Below are 26,316 nucleotides of genomic sequence, written 5' to 3' on the forward strand. Positions count from 1 at the left end.
CCTGCAGGCACTGATAGATATCGTCCAGGTTGGCCTACATGCATGGACGATTAACGATTTCGTTATCGTTCATATCGTTCATTTAAATCGTACCGTATGTACACACCATTATACAATGATCAGATAATTCTGATTTGGGTAAAGTATAACCTGCACTCTAAAGGGGGAGATACACTAAGCCTTGGAGACGTGATAAAGTACCAATGAATCAGCTCCTGTCAATTTACAGGCTGCGTTTGAAAAATGACAGTTAGGAGCTGTTTGGTTGGTACTTTATCTATGTTCACTGAATCTCTCTCCAAGGATTAGTACATCTCCTCCATTGTATGTTAGGTCACTGAATATCAATGTAAAGAGTTAACCAGGCATCCTCTTTGCAGTGTTATACCTGTAATTAAAACCTTGGACTTAACACGTTACACATTTGTTCCTCAAAGTAATGATGCATTTTATAATCCTGGTGTATATGGTAATATATTCCCACCTCAAGGCATTTATCAGCCAGATAGCAGATAGCATGCTAAACACTACGTTACAGTGTCAGTGGCTGTAATACTGTAATGTCGTGTTTTGTTTGCAGATACACCTGCAGTAGCTCACAGAACATAGGCATGCTGCATAACATTTTAATCAGCAGAAGCTGCTTGTGCTAATTATCCGCATCGCTGTGCGAATAAGATGCATTTAGAGGTTAAAAAAAACGCTCGGTGCTAGTGAGTCATATGGAGCTCCTGCATTATGTGTAGTGCAACTTGTAGTGCACAGAAGATAGATGTATGTGGACACATCTGTAGCAACACAGACACTTACTGCAGCCTGCATGCTGGTCAGATCTCCCAGGCAAATCTGGATATCCTAACCTGCAGAGCAGGTGGCAGAGGTAAGTCACAGGACAAACTAGTAAAATATGAGGGAAATAAGGGCCTGATTCAGACCCGGTCGCAAGCGCTGTGTGCTCGCAACCGGGTCGATGGTGGCCCAGTGCGCATGAGCACGACAGAGCCGGCTCCATCGTGCGCATGCATGAGACCCGGATAGCGACGGGCAATCCGTTGCTCCGGATCTCATACCAAAGGAGGCGTGCTGTTAATGTTGAGTGATAGCACGCCCCCTTTGGTGGGCAGGCCAGGGAAGTGGCTGCCCAAATGGAGGCGTTCCCATGTGAACGCCTCCATCTGGGGGCGGCCCCACTGACATCACGAGTGATGTCAGTGGGAGAGATTTTGGCTCTGTTAGAGCCGAAATCTCTCTGGGGCTTGCGGCAATGAGACCCTACCACAAGGGTCTCGTCACAAGCCCGATGGTCTTGACTATCGCGACCATCTACCTGGCCGCTCACTATAGCTGTGGGTGGTCACCCACAGCTATGCGAACGGCCAGCAGGCTGTTCTAAAAAAAAAAAAAGACCGGCCCTGATTCAGAGCGAGAGCTCTGTCAGAGCGTCCGGCTCTGAATCAGGGCCTAAGTCCGGATCATGACACAGTCCTCCTAATGGCATCCTAATGGCATTTTCTTTAAGACCAACTAAAGCCCGCACCCTCTCCCTACACTCCTGTGTGAAATGGCGCCTCATTGCGCACTCCAGAACACGCAGAATCCCAAATTTTTGGGAAAAAACTAAATGTTGCCTCGTTCTGAGAAAGAGAGAGGGGGTTTTATACATTTTCACCTATCACCCGTGGCAAGCGTGTATATTACAGAATGGTGGGATATATATATATATATATATATATATATATATATATATATATATATATATATATATATATATATTAGGGATGTGCAGGCTCGGATAGGTTCGAGTTTGCACGTGGAGTTCGGATTTTTCCCTCCAAAAAAACGGAACTCAGAACGAGGCAAAACGTCATCTTACATGGACGAACATCATCATTCCTGGACAAAAGACCAGGAATGATGATGTTCGTCCATGTAAGATGACGTTTTGCCTCGTTCTGAGTTCCGTTTTTTTGGAGGGAAAAATCCGAACTCCACGTGCAAACTCGAACCTATCCGAGCCTGCACATCCCTAATATATATATATATATATATATATTTAAAAGGGCTGCTGGTCCCTGAGTAGAGCAAACCTCCAGATAGGGTCCAAATACCAGGTTTGATCTCGACAACAAGAGCTAGCTAATTATGGCCCCAGGCCCCCTTTTTATGAAGACCAAGCCGCATGGGCTACAAGATGTGGGACCTATGGGTAGGAGGTGCAGATTTTAATATTATTTTTAAATCTGGTTTGTTACAGACAGTTGAAGTTGAAGCTCCATAGGTAGGTGAGAAAGAGTGGTTGTGTAGATCATTGTGCTAATATATAGCGTATAAATTAGGGGTGTGCACCGGCCACTTTTCGTGTTTTGGTTTTGGATCTGGATCTTTCTTCGTGTTTTGGATCTGGATTGGTTTTGCCAAAACCACCCTTCCGTGTTTTGGGTTCTGGGTTTTGTGTTTTGGATCTGTATTTTTTTAAAAAAAAGAATAAAAACAGCTAAAATCACAGAATGTGTTGGTTTTTCTGCTCCTATGCTATTATTAACCTCAATAACCTTAATTTCCACTCATTTCCAGTCTATTCTGAACACCTCACACATCACAATAGTGTTTTTATGTCCAAAAGGTTGCACCGAGGTAGCTGGATGACTATGCTAAGCGACACGAGTGGGCGGCACAAACACGTGACCCATCTAGGCGTGAAACTGCAGTGGCAGACAGAATGGCAGTTTGAAAAACTAGGCCCCAAACTGTACATAATGCAAAGAAAAAAAAGAGGTGCAAGATGGAATTGTCCTTGGGCCCTCCCACCCACCCTTATGTTGTATAAACAGGACATGCACACTTTAACAAAGCAATCATTTCAGCGCCAGGGTCTGCCACACAACTGTGGCTGAAATTATTGGTTCGTTTGGGCCCCCACAAAACAAGCTGGCAATTAATGTGTCCCTGCACAAACTGGCTCTACGGAGGCAAGATGTCATCCTCATCCTCCTCATCCACCGATTCCTCACCCTCTTCAGTGTGTACATCCTCATCCTCACAAAGTATTAACTCGTCCCCACTTGAATCCACCACCACAGGTCCCTCTGTACGTTCTGGAGGCTGGTCTCCCTGGAAGAGCTGATAATTAATTTTGATGAACATCATCTTCTCCACATTCTGTGGAAGCAACCTCCTACGCCTTTCGCTGACAAGGTTCCCGGCTGCACTAAACACTCTTTCGGAGTACACACTGGAGGGGGGGCAATTCAGGTAAAATAGAGCCAGTTTGTACAGGGGCCTCCAAATTGCCTCTTTTTCCTGCCAGTACAGGTATGGACTGTCTGACATGCCTACTTGGATGCTGTCACCGATGTAATCCTCCACCATTCTGTCAATGGTGACAGTATCATATGCAGTGACAGTAGACATGTCAGAAATTGTTGCCAGGTCCTTCAGTCCGGACCAGATGTCCAAACTTGGTCCTGCCTGCCCTGCATCACCGCCAGCGGGTTGCTTAGGATACCTAAGTTTTTACCTGGCAGCCCCAGTTGCGGGAGAAAATGAAGAAGGAGCTGTTGACGTGTCACGTTCCGCTTCAGCTGACAGTGTGTTCACCAGCAGGTCTTTGCACCTCTGCAGGCTTGTGTTGGCCGGAAAGAGAGACACCACATAGGCTTTAAACCTAGGATCGAGCACGGTGGCCAAAATGTAGTGGTCTGATTTCAACAGATTGACCACCCTGGAATCCTGGCAAAGCGAATGAAGGGCTTCATCCACAAGTCCCACATGCCGAGCGGAATCGCTCCGTCTTAGCTCCTCCTTCACTTTCTCCAGCTGCTTCTGCAAAAGCCTGATGAGGGGAATGACCTGACTCAAGCTGGCAGTGTCTGAACTGACTTCACGTGTGGCAAGTTCGAAGGGCTGGAGAACCTTGCACAACGCGGAAATCATTCTCCACTGCGCTTGAGTCAGGTGCATACCCCCTCCTTTGCCTATGTCATAGGTGGATGTATAGGCTTGAATGGCCTTTTGCTGCTCCTCCATCCTCTGAAGCATATAGAGGGTTGAGTTCCACCGCGTCACAACCTCTTGCTTCAGGTGATGGCGGGGCAGGTTCAAGAGTGTTTGCTGGCGCTCCAGTCTTCGGCATGCAGTCGCTGAATGGCAAAAGTGGCCTGAAATTTTTCGGGCCACCCAAAGCGTCTCCTGCATGCCCCTGTCGCTTTTCAGAAAATTCTGCACCACCAAGTTTATTGTGTGAGCAAAACATGGGACGTGCTGGAATTTGCCCAGATGTAATGCCCGCACAATATTGGTGGCGTTGTCAGATATCTCAAATCCCCAGGAGAGTCTAAGTGGGGTAAGCCACTGGGCGATGATTTCCCTCAGTTTCTCTAAGAGGTTGTCGGCGGTGTGCCTCTTACTGAAACTGGTGATACACAGCGTAGCCTGCCTTGGAACGAGCTGGCGTTTCTGAGATGCTGCGACTGGTGACGCTGCTGCTGTTGCTGCGTAAGGTGATACATCTACCCAGTGGGCTGTCACAGTCATATAGTTCTTAGTCTGCCCTGTTCCACTTGTCCACATGTCCGTGGTTAAGTGGACATTGGGTACAACGGCATTTTTCAGGACACTGAGGACACTTTTTCTGACGTTTCTGTACAGTCTCGGTATCGCCTGCCTAGTGAAGTGGAATCTAGACGGGATTTGGAACCGGGGACACACTACCTCCAGCAATTGTCTAAATCCCACTGCACTAATGGCGGATACCGGATGCACGTCTAACACCAACATAGCAGTCAAGGCCTCAGTTATACGTTTTGCTTCAGGATGACTGCTGTCCTACTTCATCCTCCTCGCTAAGGACTGTTGGCGGGTCAATTGTTTAGTAAAAGTAGTGGTGTTCCTACTTCCTCTCTGGGATGATGAACGACTCCCAGCAGCAGCAACAGCAGCAGCGGCAGCAGGAGGCGTAGCAATGCAGCATCCTCCGGAGGAATCCCCGATAGGAGAGTCAGTCATGCCAGTGACATGGCCTGCAGGACTACTTCCGATCCTGTCTAAGGAGGAAATTGACGAGGAGGGAGTTGACGGTGTGGTTTGCAGGCGCTTGGATACAACAGGACAACGGGATTTAGGTGTCCCTGGACTGCTTATGGTCTTAGCCAAAGTTTCTGAACTTGACAGTAACTTATTATGAACGCGCTGCAGGTGCCGTATAAGGGAGGATGTTCCTAGGTGGTTAACGTCCCTACCCCTACTTATTCCACCTTTACATAAGGTACATATGGCAAGACAGTTGTCCGGATTTGGATAGAAATATTGCCAGACCAAAGAGGTGGAATGTTTGGTCTTCTGCCCAGGCATGACCGTGATGGGCTTTTTCATCCCACGGACAACAACTGTCTCCCCCGGAGCCTGATTTAAACAAACCACATCACCATCAGAATCCTCCTCGCCAACTTCCTCCTCAGCGCCAGCTACACCAGTATCCTCATCCTGTTGTACTTCAACAGTGACATCTTCAATTTGCATATCAGCAAGTGGACTGTGGGTGCTCCTTTCAGCACTTGCAGGGGGCGTGCAAATGGTGGAAAGAGCCACCTCTTCCCGTCCAGTGCTGGGAAGGTCAGGCATCGCAACCACCACCACACTTGGACTCTCCTTGGGGATTTGTGATATCTACTTAGAAAGCACAGTTCTTCGCTGTGCTTTTGCCAGCTTAACTCTTTTGATTTTTTTAGTGGGAGGAGGGCTTCCGTCGTCATGTGAAGCTGAACCACTAGTCATGAACATACTAGGGATCGACCTTAGCCATTCCTTGCTACTCCGTGTCGTAAATGGCATATTGGCAAGTTTACGTATCTCTTCAGCTGATTTAAATGTTTTTTTCAAGGTCATTTTCCTGAACTTTGTCATTTGGGATTGTATGTGCCCTCTATTATGACATTGGGCATCGGCCTTGGCAGACGACGTTGATGGCATGTTATCGTCTATGTCATGACTAGTGGCAGCAGCTTCAGCACTAGGAGGAAGTGGTTCTTGATCTTTCTCTATTTTATTTTTATCGGAGAAAGTTTGGTCCTCCATTTATGTTATATCGATTTGATATATACGTGCGGCTAACCACAGAAAATATATTTTTATTTATGCTGGAGAGTAGTGCACTTTGTGGGTTACACCAGCCTTTAAGGAATGAGCCAGCCGGCTCTTTACTTATGGGACACAGGCGCACGCTTGGCGCTGCTCCTTTGTTGATGCACGTGCGGCTATTGCGCACACAATTCACAAACACAGAAAATAATTTTTTTTTGGTTTGGACTGGAGTGGACTTTGGGGGTTACAGCACCCTTTAACTGTCAAGCCAGCCGGCCCTTTACTTATGACACAGGCGCACGCTTGGCACTACTTTGTTGATGCACGTGCGGCTACTGCGCACACAATTCACAAACACACAAAAAATATAATTTTTTTGGTTTGGACTGGAGTGTACTTTGGGGGTTACAGCACCCTTTAACGGTCAAGCCAGCCGACCCTTTACTTATGACACAGGCGCACGCTTGGCACTACTTTGTTGATGCACGTGCGGCTACTGCGCACACAATTCACAAACACAGAAAATAATTTTTTTTTGGTTTGGACTGGAGTGTACTTTGGGGGTTACAGCACCCTTTAACGGTCAAGCCAGCCGGCCCTTTACTTATGACACAGGCGCACGCTTGGCACTACTTTGTTGATGCACGTGCGGCTACTGCGCACACAATTCACAAACACAGAAAATATATATTTTTTTGGTTTGGACTGGAGTGTACTTTGGGGGTTACAGCACCCTTTAACGGTCAAGCCAGCCGGCCCTTTACTTATGACACAGGCGCACGCTTGGCACTACTTTGTTGATGCACATGCGGCTACTGCCCACACAATTCACAAACACAGAAAATATATATTTTTTTGGTTTGGACTGGAGTGTACTTTGGGGGTTACAGCACCCTTTAACGGTCAAGCCAGCCGGCCCTTTACTTATGACACAGGCGCACGCTTGGCACTACTTTGTTGATGCACGTGCGGCTACTGCGCACACAATTCACAAACACAGAAAAAATATTATTTTTTTAGCACTTGGGGGGAGCACCCCTGATGGACAGAGCACCCCCTGGACAACACTACAGCACCCCTTTAGGACTGGGACACTGCACAGGACTTTGGAGTGGACACAGCCCCTATGGAGAACTGACTGCACAACACAGTCCAGCCAGCCCCTATGGACTTTGAAGTAGTGGACACAGCCCCTATTAACAACAGCAGCACAGCACAACACAGCCAGCCCCTATGGACTTTGAAGTAGTGGACAACAGCAGCACAGCACAGCACAACACTACTCTGCACTACACTACACTACACAGCCCAGCCAGCCCTAACTCCCACCCTCCCTCTTCACTGTCCACAGCCGAGTGAGAAAATGGCGCCGACGCGGGTACCTTATATAGGTTCCAAAACCCGCAAGACTCGGAAGGCGGGATGATGACGTTTTGCCTCGATTTCAGATCCGAGTCAGGCGGGAAAAGTCGAGCCTGACTCGGATCTGCCTCGGATCGGGGGGGCTCGGGGGGGTTCGGATTTCAGAAATCCAAACCCGCTCACCCCTAGTATAAATCATTGTTCTTATTACCTGATATCATCTTGGATTTTATTAACATGTGAATCAATATCATCATTAGCTCATAAGAGATTACAACAGAGCCGTAACTACACTTTTTGATGCCCTGTGCCAGAAAGAGCATTGACGCCCCCCTCATTTTTCAAAGGGACATAATGCACCCAAAAATGGGCCATGGCTTCAGGGAAGAGATAGGATAGCTCAGGATATGCTGGGGATGAAATAAGAGGAAGCTACAAGCAAGAATGATAATAAACAGAAATTTGACAGGCCCAAACAGCACCCCCTGACCTGTGGTGCCCTGTGCGATGGCACCGGCCACACTACCCTAGCTACGGCCCTGGATTACAACGTAGTAAATAGAATAACTTAATTTAAAAAAAAAAAAACTGAATTGCATTGGGATTAAATAATGATTAATGGCTTTAACAGATGCCCCGGTAAACTTAGCTCTTGTACCTTGATCTTGAAAGGTTGTCCTATCAAATCCACATCTCCCATCAATGATACATATTTAAGACCCCAATCAATGCATTCAACACAAAACTTGGAAGTCACAACATTAAAATTTGGTCTAAAATAGAGGCATCCTGCATAGACAGTTTACAGATATCCCAGCCAAAAACCCTATGCCACCTGCATAACATTGGACTACTGACAAACATCCTTCACACGTTTCATGTAGTGACTCACATATGTCTGCCAGCAACTTTTACTAAATACATAGCTTTACTTGTCTTGCGTCTAGTTTTCCAACAAAGGCCCTCATTCTGACCCGCTTGCAAGCGGGTCGATGGTGGGGTACTGCGCACGTGCAAGCCCCGGAGCGAGAGAGAAATTCTCTCGCTTCGGGGCTTGCTACAAACGGGGCGGCTGTCGATGTTGATCGACAGCTCGCCGCATTTTGTAGACAGGGAGGGAGGGTGGCTGGCCAAACGGAGGCGTTCCCGAAGGAACGCCTGCCATTTGGGGGTGACCCTACTGACATCACCAGTGATGTCAGTAGTGAGCTTCCGGCTCTATTAGAGCCGAAAGCTCACTGGGGCTTGCGGCAGACTAGACCCTACCACAAGGGTCTCATCACAAGCCCTGATGGTCGCGATGGTCAAGACCATCGCGACCATCACCTGGCCGCTCGCTTAAGCTGTGGGTGGTCACCCACAGCTTAGCGAGCGGACAGGAGGCCGGCTTTAAAGCGGCCGCCCTCATTCAGAGCGAGCGCTCGCTTTTTGCGAGCAGCTCTGAATGATGGCCAAAGTCTTTACTGTTTCCTGGAAGCATGGACACCAGGGCGCCAAGAGCCACACCCTCAATATTTTGTGGCCATATCCTCTTCAACAATGCAATGCCTTGGAATTCACAATTCCTCACACTCCTAGCCATGCCAGTTTAGTACTGGGGACCAAAAAGCCTCTAGGTGGCCATGCACAGACATACCAATACTAATAAGTCATTGGAAGGTGGAAAACATCTAAACAGTAACTTATTTTATTTGCGCTGACAAGCCACAAAATTCATGTAACATTAATCTTTTCAGTCAAAACAAGTAATCAATTCTTAGAGACTGGTCTCACTAGTGCTGGTGGCATTGGGTTAGGTGTGTTTAATGATTGGCCCAGAGAAGAAAAATGCAAAAACAATTATATAGTGTATATAATGCAACGGCATAACGAAAAAATATACCACACCATTTACCTCTATATTCTTCTCTATTGTAGCTAGAATAAAGCTGGCTGAAATACTTTTTTGAAGCTGGCCCAGAGCTGTGCCTGCTGATCAAGTCAGACAGGGGAGATGAATCATTCAAAAGTTAATAATAAAGTTGTAGGCGTTCGATCGGGTGCAAAGGCATGTTATTAAAAATAAAAATTAAATTGCTAAAACAATGTAATAGATTGTTTAATTGTTCATTGGAGGGTATAATTTACATGATTATTTGCCACTTTGCAAAAATAAGATGTGGTCTTAGCTGGTATGTTAAGAAGCAGTGTTCTGGTTCCCTGCTGGAGTTACAGACTAGGGGCCGTACTATCTTTACTACATTTATTACATTTATGAACCTTGCGAATATTGAGATATTGTATCCAGACACGGGTACTATCCAGGGTGATACCTTAATGGATTGTTTGCTCTAATCATTGTATATTATCATCAAATACTTACATATATGTTATTGGTATCATATGATTAAGATATAGTGGATCATTGATAACAGATACAGTGTATTATCTTTTGTCATTTAATGTGTTTTTTCTCAGGCTGTTTATGTAATGTAGGTGGATGTTGAGTGTCCACTTTTATTTTAAAGATATAAATAAACTTTAGTTTTAGTATTATTATCATATCAATATCAGATATATTAGCATCAGAAAATGGATAAAGATGTGGTGGATTTTCTGGTAACAGAGACAACATTGTAATTTTCATGTGTGAAGAGTGATTCCCCCATAGGTGTAATCTGTTTGCCAATCCCTTAATAACCAACTAATAATTATAGTAATAAACAATATATTACAGGAGTGTGCCCTGATAGGAGTCTTTTTCTTTTTCTTCTTTTAAACTAGGGGCTGTATTCAATTAGAGGCGAAAAGTCGCCATAGGTGAAAAACATTAGCCGATGAGATGTTTTCGCCACATTCCAAAGTATCACCCTATTCAGTTCCAATACGTTTTCAAATATCTAAATTTGCCCTAAAAACACATGTCATTTTTTTGGGAAATGTGTTTGAAAATGGGTATAAAGTACTAGGGGCCTGATTCAGACCCACTCGCGAGTGGCTGTCCGCTCGCAAGTGGGTCGATGTTATGGACTGAGCATGCGCACGACGGAGGGAGCTCCGTCGTGCGCATGCGCCAGACGCGACGAGCGAAGGAAAGTCCTTCGCTCGTTGTGTCCGATCAAAGGGGGCGTGCTGTCAATGTTGATTGACAGCACGCCCCCTTTGGTGGGCGTGCCGGGGGCGTGCCTCCCTGACGGGGCGTTCCCACGGGAACGCCTCCCGTCAGAAGCCGGCCCACTGACATCACTAGTGATGTCAGTGGGAGTGATTTTGGCTCTGATAGAGCCAAAATCACTCCGGAGCTTGCGGTTGAAAACCTCAACCGCAGGCTCCGGCTCGCAATTTCGATGGTCGCGATGGTCTCGACCATCGCGGCCATCACAAAGCACGCTCGTATAGCCTGTGGGTGGTGACCCACAGCTATACGAGCGTCCAGGAGGACGCTCCATGAAAATGGAGCCCGGCCCTCATTCAGAGCGTGCGCTCTGCTCAGAGCGTACGGCTCTGAATGAGGGCCTAGGTCCGGTATTTTGGGGTGCTGTATGGATGGGACAGGTGATTTTAGGATAGCAGGTGGCTGCAGCAGGTGTTTTTTTTTTTTTTTTACTTTTTTATAATGCACTTTAGAGACACAAAATATACTAGTACCCATTTAAATGAACCCCCAATTTAATTACAACAATTATTTGTCACAAAAGAAATAGCTTTTTATCATTTCTCCACACTTATGCAAATATGCAAATAACAGCCCTTTGACTGAATTTAAGAAGCTAAAATACTTTTATTGGGTCTATAAATACACTTCTATATTGATTTCCAGGGTCAATTAGGCTTCTTATGGGGTACAGATTGATTTCCCCAAATAAGCAGACCTTTTCGCTAGTTTCACCATTCACACCTCAGCGTTTTCACCTGTTTTGGAAATGAATAGGGCGAAAACAGGGAACGCGCATAGTGAAAGTACATGATAACTTCACATACAAACAGGCGAATGAGGCCAACTGTGGTTGGTGTTAAAAGAACAAATATGTTTTTAAAAAAAAATGTTTTTAAAAATAATTTTAATTTAAATTATTCTTATGCTTTAAAGCATTTTAATGCTCTAACGTTTAAACATAATTCTTAAAATAAAGCACTGAAAGCACAAATCCATTCAATCATTTGCATTACACATGCAGGAGATTGGACAGGTGAAGTGATTAAGTTAATTCATACTGCTCTGAAACAGCATCACTAAGGCGCTACTAATACCCCTTGCACACATACCTGTATTTTTGCCGGTGCATGCGCACCAACCCGGGTCTAGACTGTGTATGAAAGGGGCCAACCCGGGCTGGCTCAGTGGAGCTTTGAGATGACATCATCTCCAAGCATCCTCTGCTGCCTGACGGAAGACCCGAGTCACTGCAAGACCCGGCTCCGGTGTGATGGGTGATGATCCAGGAATGTCATGCATGTGTAAAAGGCTAGCCCGGCTTCAACCTGTGCTCAGCAAGGGCATAACTACCATAGGTTCAAGGGGTGCAGCTGCCATGGGGCCCAGAGCTGAAGGGGGCCCATCTCTCTTGTCAAAGTTACAAGTGTTATATACATTTTTCACCATTGGGTGGTAAATAGGGGTCCATACAAACTTTTGCTATGGGGCCTTCAAAGAATTACTGTAGTTACACCCTTGGTGCTCTGTGTCCCAGGTCCGAGACAAGTTGAAGCAGGGAATTTATATCTGAAAAGGGTATAAGAGAGAGGGTAGAGAACTTAGGGGTAGATGTACTATGTCTTGGAGAGAGATAAAGTACCAACCTATGTCACTTTATAGGCTGTTTTTGAAAAATTACAGTTAGGAGGCGATTGGTTGGTACTATATATCCATCTACTTTATCTCTCTCCAATGCTTAGTACATAGACCCCTGAGCCTGTAAAGTGACAATAAGGAGCTGATTGATGGGTACTTTATCTCTCTCCACTTTATCTTTCCAAAACTTAGTACATAGGCCCTCATTCAGAGCCGCTCACAAAAAGCGAGCGCTCGCTCTGAATGAGGGCGTCCGCTTTTGTTTTAAAAGCTGGCCTCCTGGCCGGTCGCTAAGCTGTGGGTGACCACCCACAGCTTTAGCGAGTGACCAGATGATGGTCGCGATGGTCGAGCAGGAAGCGCCCTACTGACAGAGCAGGAAGCTCCCTACTGACATCACTGGTGATGTCAGTAGGGCCGCCTACAAACGCATCCGCCTACAAACGTCTCAGGAACACCTCCGTTTGTCCAGCCACCCAGCCTACAAAACGGGGCGAGCTGTCGATCAACATTGTCGAAGCCGGATAATTGGCTGAGACAGGATCGGTTTAAAATTAGATCATTTCGCGAATGGCAATGAGATGCCATGTTGCGACTGGCCGCCCAGTGCCATTTTAGTGAAACTCGCCATTATAAGTACATACGGCGATGCTATTATTTAGCGTCGTGCGATTCCCACGCAATAGAAAGAAGTTAAAAGTCCTCACCATGTAAATACAGACAGTCACTAAAACATATAAAATAATTATCCCTGCAAAACACGCACCATAATGTACTCCACAAAACATATAGTCGCACAACGCTAACTAGCGTCTTTTCCCAATTCCCCAATACTTACACACTTACATAAAAGGTTCCCTAGTATTAAAGTGTAATATTCAAGGTTTATTCAGTGATTATTAATGTTGTGTAATAAAGGTTATTTGATATCTAAGGTTTAGTACATGGTAAGCAGACCGTGTTTGGTGTTGTACTGATCCACTGTGTCTCCACAGATTTCCGGTATCATCGGTGAGAAGATCGGAACATGTGTCTGCAAACTATGGACTATAGAGAGTTAAAACATTAAAATGTGCTCTGTAATGTTAGCAGCTTAGATTAGCATGCGGCGGGAAAGAGGACACAAAGGGCGGTTGGAGGCTGTTTGTGTCCATTTGAAATTGTCCAATGAACTATCCTGTAACAGAAACACCTTTAAGAAGAATCAATGGAATCATGCCAAACTTGCCTATTGTATTGCCTATCCCTGTAAGAGTATATATGTGCGCTCTCTGACCCCAATCGAGAGTCTTCTTGCTGTGCTGTTGACGGAGGTTTCTAATGCTGATGCCGGTATCTGGGCCCAGAGCGCTTGCATATATAACAACTGTACCTTGGGTCTGTATGATTTATTTGCGCTAATTGTCTTTAGATCACAGCGTGTAACCATCATTTTTTATATTGAATAATAACTTTTTGTGCTTTGGAACCACATTCAAAGTCTGAAAGCATTTATTTACTGTGTGACTCATTACGCTAAATTGCAACAATTTTAGAAGGTATAGGCAGGATTTAGAAGGTATAGGTAGGATTGCATAGAGGTTTAAAGTAGGTATCCATAACATCACAGCCGCCCCGTATGTAGTGACAAATTCACTCGCTCCAGGGCTTGCATACGCGCACTGCGAACGCTGCGCGTGGGCAGGCTCTCACCATTGACCCGCTTGCGAGCGGGTCTGAATGAGGGCCATAGGGCCTGATTCAGAGCCTGACGCTATTTGCGTTCGCTCGTTCAGAAAAAGGGGCTGGCTATTTAAATGAACCGTTCTCTCTTTGCGGTCTGTTCACGCCTCTATGTCTGAACGAGCGAACAAAACATGCGAACGTAATTTTGAAAAAAACGCCCCCTGGCCGCTCGCATCATACGTCATGTCCGCTATTTATTAGATTAATCGAGTACATCGAAAGGCGTCTGAACTGCTCGCTATTCTTGTGGTTGGTTTTTCCTACCACAATCATGCGAGCAGTTCTGACTATAAAACAACCAAGTGACGTGGTCGATGACGCTGCTTTGTTAATTATGCACACCCTTAAAACGCCTGGTTTGACCTTTAAGCACGCCTACGTTCGGATCTCCACTCCCCGTTTTCAAGCACCTTCCCCTGTTACCACCCACAAACGCCTCATTCTGTCACTCAAAATAGCAGGCATTCGCTATTTAGCGAGCACACGATTTTCGGCCGCACTGACTGGTTTGCGCATGCATATTAAAATCCGTACGCATGCGCAGTTGTGCGAACATCGGTAGGAACGAACGAGCGGCCGCTTACAAGCGACTCTGAATCAGGCCCATAGACCCATGTGTTTGAAAAATGACAATTTAGTGTCTATCCCCACGGCATTTATGCTGACTAGATATGACTTCAAGACTCTCCAAAATACTAGCCGTGCAGGGCCTATACAAAGCACAAGTACACTTTATAACCACAGCTATATTGTGTGGGCATATTGCTAATATCCGCTTGTGAATTTACCGCTCAAACACACTACAATGCCAAGCAATACCCTGAAGCTCCAGGCTGCTTCTATATACTACATTTTACCTGTCATATCAATGGGTCTTATGCTACTTGTTGTTCTAACTGGTTCAATAAAGCTAAATACTGGTTAAGCTGTACCACGTGTGAACTAACCGCCACCAGCACCAAACAACTGCACAACACACTAAACATCATATTTACATACACGTACTTTGGCAAAGGGTATTCCCTCCTGGACAGTAAATTGTCTGGGGGACTACTACATCCAGCATCACTGCTGCGCACCGCACTCTGACTGTTTATTTTTTTAACAACTATTTTACCACTTAATTATATCTGGGGTTGATTAAAATATTTTTAAAAATATATAATAAGTATAAGTAAAATGTTTTTAGCACCTTTCAATATAGCAGCAATGATATAAAGTTTGTTATAAACAAACACTGGAACGGCGATTACTAGGCACAGGAGAACTTCTTGCTACATAATAAATTAGGACATTAAATTGTGCTTAGCAACAGCATTAAAAGCACCAGTAATGCTACAATGTAGGTGAGCTACTACATAGATTTATCAGACACAACAGTGATTTAAACTAAAACATTGCACCCATAGCATGATTGTTAGCTGACTTAAGCTCTATATCAGATCTAATACTGTACAACATTTGGAGGATACAATTAATTAAAATGAATCCCTATACTATTTGCCTCAGGAGCAGGGCTGGCTCGAGGCATGTTCAACCAGTGTGCTGAACGGGTGCACTGGTTGAACATTTCAGTCCTGTTTTTCGGGCACTGCCCTGCTGTACCACACGCTGGGAAAAGTGGTTGGGCACCTCCATCGCTGCAGCCGTGCGGCGGTGCCGGCCCCTGAGAAGAGGAATGGATGCTGTGCGCATACGCAAGGCATCCATTCACTGCAGGAAGAGGGCTAGGAGCAGCTCAGCTACTGATGTAGTGATGGGCTTGCCCCCAGCTTGACATTAACGGGAGGAGTGCCGTATGGGTACGCCACCAAATAATGTCATTTAGGTGTGTGGTCTATGGTAATTAGGCCACGCCCCATTTTTGGACATGTGCAGCTAAGGGGCGACAGGTCCCTGTCCCGCAGAGGGCGTGGCTAACCCTGGAGCCGACCCTGCTCAGGAGATATATAAGAAGGGGCAATGGGAAGAAATTGGATTAGACAGAGAATACCAAGGTGCTAAATTATTATTGTAATATTATTAAGGTGCAATATTATTTATATAATATTGTTGCAATCTGCTTTTAATAAACAAAACCAAGGTGCTAAAATATTTTAAAATATATATAAAATATTATATATATATATATATATATATATATATATATAAATATTTTAATCACACATTTCCTATTCTTTGTACTTTTCACATACTTTCTATATTTTTTTATTTTATAGATATTTTGCTTTTATGTATCTCTATGAATCTTGCAGAAATAATAGGACAGTAAAAATGGTTATGGGTAAAGTATAAATTGTGAAATTGTAAATACACAATTGTGACATCACTTAAACAAGTTATTGTTATATTGTCACGTTTCAGATACAGATTTTGTGCTAATGTAGAGTTGGAGGTAATATGCTCTATTTTTGTCCATGCAAAATGCGCTTTTTCCAACTGCTCATGTGCACAAAATATTGTTTAGTGTCTGTACTCAGGGCCTTATTCAGAGATGGACGCTGTGAACGGATAATCTCACTTGCCACACAATCACTGATTCGTGTTGATCCCCACTGGATTTTGGAGTATAAGGGATTCCCGCTTACCATCAGTAACCGCTCGTTACTGACTCCGGCCACTGCGCAGTGGGCGTGTAACATTGCTGCCACCACCATGTCCTTCCACCGAAACCGATTGCTGCTATGTATGCATCGACGAGCTGCGGTCACACCTCCTGATTGGTGTCGGCTGATACCCACTGATCCTACACAATAGACCAGGCTCTGCGCGATAGCTGACAAAGGGCTTGAGCTTGGAGACCCTGGGCTCAATCCAGAACAGCCAGAGAACGGGATAGCGTTTGGCGCAATTCTATTGTCGCAGGATTCAGATGTAGTAATTGTAAAGACAAGAAGTTTACTGCTCAGTCAGTCTTAAAAAAGACTCTTCCCCTCAGCTTAAGGGGGGTCAGCATACAGATGTTTCACAGCAGTACAATCCTTGATGTTCAAAAAAGATATATACATACAGGGCTCGCATGCCCTTTTTTTTATATCATTCTTACACACAATATTACAGGGGGTAAATCCGCCCTGTGTTCCTTTTAGCCAATCATGCTGGCTCACAAAATATAAATAAACACATCTTACATTGTAAAGGAACTAACATAATTTTTACGTTCCCACCCAAAAACAGTTGACTTTCCTAAAGTACAAATTGTATACTGTCTCTCAAAAGGTTAATATAATGCAAATTTCAATGGCATTTGTCCTTTTACATATCTACTGTATGACTAAAACCAGTTTCCCAGTCTTAACACCTTCTAAGTTCTTCGGATGTTCCACACAATAGGAGCTTCTCAAGAACAAACAAGTTGTTTCCCAACAAAGACAAACAGAGACAAACTGGAGATCTCTGGAGTACATTTTAAAGAAAGTGCTGTAAATGAAGGGTTAGACCACTAGGTCAGAATAATTAACATACCACTAGGAGGTGAGAATGTCTAAAGAGCAGTTTGTCTCCAAATGCCAAAAGCTTTTCATTTCTGTAAGTGCATAGGGCCTGATTCAGACCCACTCGCGAGCGGCTGTCCGCTCGCAAGTGGGTCGATGTTATGCACCGAGCATGCGCACGACGGAGGGAGCTCCGTCGTGCGCATGCGCCAGACGCGACGAGCGAAGGAAAGTCCTTCGCTCGTTGTGTCCGATCAAAGGGGGCGTGCTGTCAATGTTGATTGACAGCACGCCCCCTTTGGTGGGCGTGCCGGGGGCGTGCCTCCCTGACGGGGGCGTTCCCACGGGAACACCTCCCGTCAGAAGCCGGCCCACTGACATCACTAGTGATGTCAGTGGGAGTGATTTTGGCTCTGATAGAGCCAAAATCACTCCGGAGCTTGCGGTTGAAAACCTCAACCGCAGGCTCCGGCTCGCAATTTCGATGGTCGCGATGGTCTCGACCATCGCGGCCATCACAAAGCACGCTCGTATAGCCTGTGGGTGGTGACCCACAGCTATACGAGCGTCCAGGAGGACGCTCCATGAAAATGGAGCCCGGCCCTCATTCAGAGCGTGCGCTCTGCTCAGAGCGTACGGCTCTGAATGAGGGCCATAGTCTGTACATTCAAACATGTTTTTCCCCAATTTCAAGACAGCACTTTAAATACAAGATGGTAAAGTACAATATCACCCATAAATCTACAGTACATGGCACCCTGCTCCTACATTGTCCCTTTAAAAATTGTGCCGCGACAAGAGAGTTAATCCCTTCAGTGCCGCAGCAGCCATTTTACATACGTGTGGCTGGTCTCCGGCCACAGAGGCTATTGCCATTGCGCATGCGTATAAATCGCACTGCGTGAGCACAGCGATTGCACTGTGATCGCGGACGCACATAGGAATCCATCGCAGAGTGAAAAACGCGGACATGTCTGCCGTTTAAACGCTGTTAAATGAGCGTGCATAAATTAGCCACTGCAAGTGCACACGCAGTTCTGCATGTCAAGAAAGCTCCCAAGGCTACAGCTGGTCAAACCTTCCGCAAGGGCAAGATAGCCACCGATGTGCGGCAATGTAACCGATATTTACGAAGGTATGCATTGTCGCACACAGGTAAGAAGGCAGGTGTGGGCATCTCTATGCTCGGGTGATCTTTTCGTAGCTGCATTCCATGCGAAAATCGCAGCTGCAATCGCATTAGCGCCCATCTCTGAATCAGGCCCTCATTCTTGCTGATACTCATTTTGAACTTACAACTTCTTACACTAAGGGGGTAGTAGGTGGCATGTAAGAGTAGGGAAAATTATAGTAAGAGTATTCTGACAGGGGATGTAGCGAGGCACATGTCCATGATGTTGAAAATGGGCTGGCACCATGGTTGAGTAGGATGGAACAGGGAGGTAGGGCATATGGTCAGTCAGAACTACTCTCTGTTTTGTATGGCAGTGACTGATGCTTTCTGTATTATATGGTGGTCAATGTGATGTCCTCTGCATTATACACCAGTCACTTTGCTGTTCTCTGCATTATATGGCAATCACTTTGATGTTCTTTGCATTATATGGCAATAACTTTGATGTTCTCAGTATTATATGTCAGTCACCGTGATGTTCTCTGCATCACATGGCGGTCACTGTGATGTTCTCTGATTTATATGGTGATCACCGTGATGTTATCTTCCTTATATGGTGGTCATCCTGACATTCTCTGCATTATTTGGTGGTCACCTTGATACAGTATTCTCTGCATTATAAGGAGGTCACTGTGATGTTCTCTCCATTATATGGGGGCCACAGTGATGTTTTCTGCATTTTTTGGCGTCACATTGATGTTCTCTGTATAGTATGGTGGTCACTGAGATACTCTGTTGAAGGTGAGGTAGTGTAGTAAAGGCATTGAAGCCTGCATGCTCCAGTGAAGACAACCCAGAACCACAGGATAAATGCAGCAAACACTGGCACCTTAATATAATGGGTTTCAGTTTAATTTCAGTCTCTACAATGTTGACTTCTACATTCCAGCAAGCCAAGGATGACTGGTGACTACTAGTATCTACTGGGGTAGAGGTAAGGGGGGTAATAAGCTGAGTCTTTGTCCCAGGTGACAGACTTCATCCCTGATGCTGGCCACAAGCAAGAAGCAGATGCGCAACTCCTGGTGCAAGTTGCGAACTGATGATCATAATTGGTGGCCGCTTCTTATAAGCCGCCAAAATATATTAGCATGAACTAAAATTTCTGGTTTTAAAACCTATTTCAAAAATAATACAACCTTCTTGGTAATCTATAGGAAGATGAATCTTCATGCTGTGTATTTGCCTTGGCATATCATTAATGATGCACTCTCTGTTAGGCAAGCGGTGGGGATAATTGACTTAGCATATTCATCTTAGAAAATGACAGATTGCAGGTTATTAAATGCAGTCATAGCTATTCTCAAGTCCATGTGCTTTAAAAGTCTAATGCAGTATTGTTAGGTAGCTCAACTCAGAGGGGTTCTATACCACAGCTGATTTGAATAATGAAGGACTCAAGTGAGCCAGGAGTGGCTTAAAGCAGAAGGCTGGGGGCTGGCTTGGGTGGTGATCACATGCAGTTCATTTAACCTATTAGAAAGTTAGGGGTGTGGTTTTTGTAGAGTTTATTTAAGTTTTGGATTGCAGGCTTTAGGCCTCTTTCCTGAGGACATTTTTTGCAGGAGGGTGATTACAGTGTGCTTAATGTTTATACAGGCATTTATTGTATTTGTTCTATCTTTGCATTCTCTCTTCCTGTAACTTATATTCACTACTGCTGCACTCTTAAGGTGCATACACACTAGACAATATGCTCCCTGAGCGATATCGTCTAGTGTGTCCCCGGCAGGCTGTGCTCAATGTCGTTCATGACATTGAGCACAGCCGCTGAACGATATCATTGGCGATATCGTTCAGCGCCGGGCTCTCTCACCCATTCCCTGACATGCAGCAACCTGACGAGGTCGTCAGGTTGGCCTGCATGTCAGCGCGATGAACGATGATGACGAACGACCCGCGGGACCGCGCGTCGTCGTCATCGTTCATCTTTTTTGTGTTAAAAATGGATGATAAAGTGGACGACTGAACGATAACGATATCGTTATCATTCAGTCGTCCACTTTAATCGCCCAGTGTGTACGCACAATTACTCTACTCTATCCTCTTTCCTACTGTACATTACACTCTCCTCTCTCCCATTTTCCCGCCTTTTTCTTTGTGCCTCATCCCTCCCAACCCCTCCTCTTTCTTCCACTCTCTTTAGCTTGGTTCCAGTGCCATGCCCTGCTCCCGCTGCTCCCCAGGGGATTCCTGACCAGTCAGAGGCGCTGAATGTTAATGGTGCTGCCTCCATTAGAAGAGGAGTCAGGCGCCATTTTGTAGAACAACATGAAGTGGAGCTGGCTGTCTCAGTCAGGTCACTGTTAACTGCTGCAGTGCTGGCACCTGACACAGCTCAGGTTTCTGCAGCATCTACTTTGGGTTTATTAACTCCCCTATTGCCTGTGGTTGCTCCTGCTCCACAGGTTGTGCATGTATTAACCTCTGCATTGCCTGTGGCTGCTCCTGCTCCACTGGCTGCAGGAGTTTCCACTGTGTCTGCATCCCTGGACTCAACCGCTCTGATGGGGCTTATATCTAATATGGCTACTGTTTTTGCCCCAGTGCTGGCTGCTCTGATTTCTCATTCTGTGTAATCTGCACCAATGACTCATAATTCTGTGCAAGCTGCGCCCCTTATCCCTGTTGCACCTTTGGCTGCTAACATTTTGCAAGCTGTGTTGGTATCCCTTAAGCTGCATACACACACAACGATTTTGTTACCAACGATTTTATGAACGATATTATGAACGATTTTCTGTAAGATTATAGGTCAGATTTTTTAAAGTGTAATGAACGATTTTTTGAACTACAAGCGATTTTTGTAACTTCCCTTAATGAAAATCTTTCAGTTTGTCAGTCAGAATGAACTACAAACTACAAATGGGAACGCGCATGAACGATAATCGTTCATCATTATAACTCAGAAACTGAACGATTTTTTCAATGATTGAACGATAAAGACGTCGTTATAATTAAATCGTTAAAAAAATCGTTACGTGTGTATGCACCTTTACTGCTAATGCTTCAGGGAAATCTACTGCCACCAACCCGTCTCCTGTGGGTTCATGCCCCGCCTGAGCCCCAGAGGGCCCATTTCCTTTTTCAGATTCGGACAATGCATCTTGGGAAGCTGGCGATGAGGAGGCTGTAGAAGGTTAGCCGTCAGGCAGGGGCGGATTGGGATGGAAAACCAGCCCAGGAAATTTCTGGAAGCAGCCCTAATGGGGGTGGGGTCTGTTGCGGAGGGGGAGTCTGTTGTGGGGTGGGGTCTGTTTAGGGGCAGGACCATTCACCTGAGAATGGCCTCCAATGTGAGCGATTCTATGTCTCTGTATGCAACCACTTGCAGTGACACGGTATACAAATGGGAAGCCGCCTGCTGGAATCCCGTCAGTTGGTTTCCGACTGCTTTATCCCGGCGTCTATATCTAGACACCTGGCATTTCCCCGACACCGGGAGACCGGCGCTCGGCATCCCGATCCAAGGGATGCCGGGCGCCTCGAGCAGACATCCGCAGGGGGGAAGGTTAGGTTTATGGCACCCAGGGGGGACTTAGGGTTAGGCACCCCCCCCGGGGGACTTAGTTTTAGGCAGCGGGGAAGGGGGGGTTAGGGTTAGGCACTTAGAGGGGGGATTAGGGTTAGGCACTTGGGGAGAAGGTTAGGATTAGGCACCCCTAAGGAGGATTAGGGTTAGGGGTTAGGTTAGGTTAGTTTATACTTACCTTAACTACGATCGGGATTTCCAGCGCTGTCGGGCTTACGCTGCCGGGAATTGAACCGCCGGCCGCATGGTATTTCATACCGATTCCAGTGACACACCCACGATGCTCCAATACTACACACACACTACAATACATCTGCATATGATTAGCCAACCACCTGTTACTACCCAGGAACGCCCAACACATTTACAATGCACTTCTGCATGTGTGCATCTGAATAAGTGCCAGTACAAACCCCATCAGGATATATGTGCGATGCAATGCAGACAAAGGGGGGTGTGAGCTGAAATGGGCGAAAAGTGACATGTTTGGGCGCCCAAACATCACTTTTCGCGATCGCGCCCAGCACTTTGGTCAGGGGTAGCAAATTTATGCAGCTAAACCCGACCACTTTGGGCGCAATCAGCGCGAAAAGCAGCAACAATTGAATCATGCACCGCGATCTCCCGTCACTTTAGATGGGAAATCAGGATCGCAAAAACAATTCAATACCTTAGAGTGTCCTGGAATATTGATGATGCCGCTGCTGTTAAGTCATCTCCAGATACATTATACTAAGGTTAATGCTTAGAATATATATTTACACACATATACATCACATCCCACCGCACAAGTTGTCATAGTATTTTAGGTGTAAGTATATGCATGTACATGTGGTAGGGAATATAGAGTGTAAGCTCCACTGGGGCAGGGACTGATGTGAAAGAACAAATATTCTCTGTAAAAACGCTGTGGTATATGTGTGCGCTGTATAAATAACTGGTAATAAATAAAAAAGAAATATATATACACACATATATATACAGTATATATATATATATATATATATATATACACACACACACACGTGCTCCCCCCTCCTCCCCCTCCTCCTGCAATATATTGTATATAAGATATAAGATAGTGCTTTAATACATAGAAACTAACTTCTACTGTACGCACCTAAAGTCAGCTAGACACCCAGCCACGGCCGCTCCCGACTTCTGCAGGCTGCAGCTGCCCGGGCCGCACCCAAGTCGCGGCTCCTGTCCTGTGCTCGTGATTGCAGGAGACGGTGCCATGAGCAGCCTGTCACTCACGAGCTCCGCAATGGCCGATGGGAGGAGCTGCTGCCACTGGGCATGCGCAGCAGCCCTCCCGCGGCCATTTTCACGTCACATCTTTTACAGGTTAGATGCTCATCTCCGCTCTGATTGCTGTAGCAGCAATTAGAGCTGCCGGTCAGGGTGTCAAGCGGCCCAGCAAAGGGAAGAGGGGACCAGCCCAGCGGGAAATGGCCCGCTGTCCCGGTGGCCCAATCCGCCCCTGCCGTCAGGACTGTCCAAGGATCCTTCCGCTGAGGCTTCAGGTGGGGGCTTATCTGACTTTCATTACAGCTTTAGCGAGGTTAGCTCATCTACTGATGATTCCAGTGGCTCTAGTCCTTCGCAGAAGGCATGCAAAGCGATCCGGCGTGCGGCGATGCTCGCTAAGTTGGAGGCTGATACACTTGATCGTCGGGCTTGAAGGCCTCGCTCTATGGGTCATGATGGATTTACACCCACCGCTAGCGTGGAAGCGTGCTTCATCCGATGTACTAACACAGTGGTCCTGTGCAGGCTGTGACCTTGCATTAGGGACAAGGGGCCTGATTCAGACCCAGACGCCATGCTGTGCTCGCTCGCATTGAGCGATTTTATCTGCGCATGCATATGAGTCGCAATGCACGTGCGTGAACCATTCATTGTGATGGGAAAGTGCTTGCCCATAGCCCGCAGTCGGGTTGCTATTTTGAGTGACAGTGCCATTTGTGGGTGGTAACCGGGAGTGTGGATGTGCGAACACAGGCATGCCCGACTGTCAGAACAGCGTATAATGGGCGTGCATAATTAGCAAAGTAGCGTCATTACACACGTGACTGGGTTGTATTTTAGCCTTAACTGCACGCAATGTTGTGGTGGGAAAAGGCTACCACAAGCGCTGTGAGCAGCTCTGATGGCTCTCGATGTTCCTGATTAATCCTACAACTGCAGGAGATGACGTGTGTTGTGAGTGGCAAAGGGGCGTCTTTATACAGGTGCGAGCTCATAGTGCGGCCACTCGCTTTTACTTAGTGGGCGGCTTTACGCGACGCAGTGCAAGCACATGATTAAATAGCCGGCCCCTTTTAGCCAGCGAGCGGCCGCAAATAGCGAATCAGACCCAAGATCCATAAAGGGCCATAAGTGTTTTCCCTCATGGAAAAAATGAGGAATGATTTGCAGGCCGTGAAGCACAAAGGCGGTATAAGCCTGGAAGCTTTCCAGTCCTATTCCATTTGGCACTGGAGCTTGTCCAGGCACATGGTCCTGGTGCTTTGATGTGTAAGGTAGATGTTGAATCAGCTTTTCGTTTGCTGCCCTTGCATCCTGACTTGTTTAGGTACATGGGTTTTCACTTGGATGATGGATACTACTGTCGAAATCAAATAATTGGCTATGATCATCGTGCAAATTATTATCTGACGATCTGGTCGTCGATGGTCTGTTGAAGAGCGAGTTGGACGATGCTCTGCTTCAGCTCAGTCTGACTGCAGCACAAATGTGTATTTGTGTCTGTAACAAATTAATTAACATGTACACAGAAACTAGTATGCTCAAAGGAAGTGGTCTAAATGTAAAGTTACGAATTACTGTCATGGACCTGCAAATCATTAGCAGTTGTATATCTATTGTTCCATGCTGTTTTGGTCCATAGAAACGAACATCTACATTTTAATTACTTGACCAGACTATGTGGCACCTGCAAGCAGCTGTGGGTCTCTCTCCCCCCCTGTTTAGAAATAAACTTCCATTTACACCTTAGAATTGGTCCAGGCAATGCTTGGATGTTAAAATATGTTATAAATGGATAATATATATATATTAATCCATCACAAATACCCTAAATTACATAACACACACATAGACTTACATGCATACACACATTAAATAAAACATATAAATATACAAGATGCTCAGTGCACAGTTGCAATGTTTATCAAAGCACAAAACACTTAAACGCACCACACATATTAGCGAAACTACGCAATATTCTCACACTTACACATACCAAAACGTATAAAAAGGTTCCTCCAAATTAAAAGCTTAATATTAGAGGTTTTATTAGTGAATAATTATGTTGTGAAATGTATGTATATGATATTTAAGGTATAGAGGCTAGTAGACATGTCATGTTTGGTACCATTCTAAAACTCTGTTTATTTGCAGATTTTCGGTTCTATTGGCAAGGAGATCACAGCAGGCATTCGCAAGATATAAATTATAGGTTAGAATGTATCTCTGTATGTAGTGTTTCTTTATTAGTTCTTCGGAGGGATACCTACACAAAGAAGCAGTTGGAAAGCTGATCCATAGCTCTGATGACACCATATGAACTAACCAATGAACGGAGTGACCTGAAGCAAGAACCAATGAGCATCTGTTATTCTGTGCCTTTGTTATCTCTGAAACCTGTACCAAATATAGGCTTGTGACCTGGGGCAGTAGGCAGTCATTTCCTCCATATCCTTGGTTGACGGTGACTGCAGATTCAGGATTGAAATACTGCATACTGGGCCAGTGCGCATGCGTAAGTATTGGTTTGTACCTTGTTAATGTATCATCTTTTGCGCTAATTGTATTTAGATCACAGCATGTAACTAAATGCTTTTTATGTGAATAATAACTTTTGTGCTTTGGAACCACACAAGTCTGGAAAGCGATTATGTCATATTCGTACTCTACGCTAAACAGCGACATTTTGTGTATAAAGGTTATTAGGAATTCATACTACATAAACAAGTGGTTGCCTATGGGGTGTTCTGTGTCATGCGCCTTTTTTGAGAAATTCAGCTCTCAAATTCAGCGTAGAGGCTGGGTCCGGGGGTCACGGTATCGCGCATTATCTATATGACTTTCTGTGTGTTGGTCCTGCTGATTCCCCTCATTGCGGTTGCTTGCTGTATTCCATTTAGGCACTTTTTGGGGGGTTATGATTGCCCACAAAAATTTTTTAGCCTCTATTACTCGGCTGTCCTACTTGAGTATCGAAGTTGATACCTTG

Source organism: Taudactylus pleione, unplaced genomic scaffold, assembly GCF_031769625.1.
Source record: "Taudactylus pleione unplaced genomic scaffold, aTauple2 ptg000612l, whole genome shotgun sequence".
NCBI classification, from domain to species: domain Eukaryota; kingdom Metazoa; phylum Chordata; class Amphibia; order Anura; family Myobatrachidae; genus Taudactylus; species Taudactylus pleione.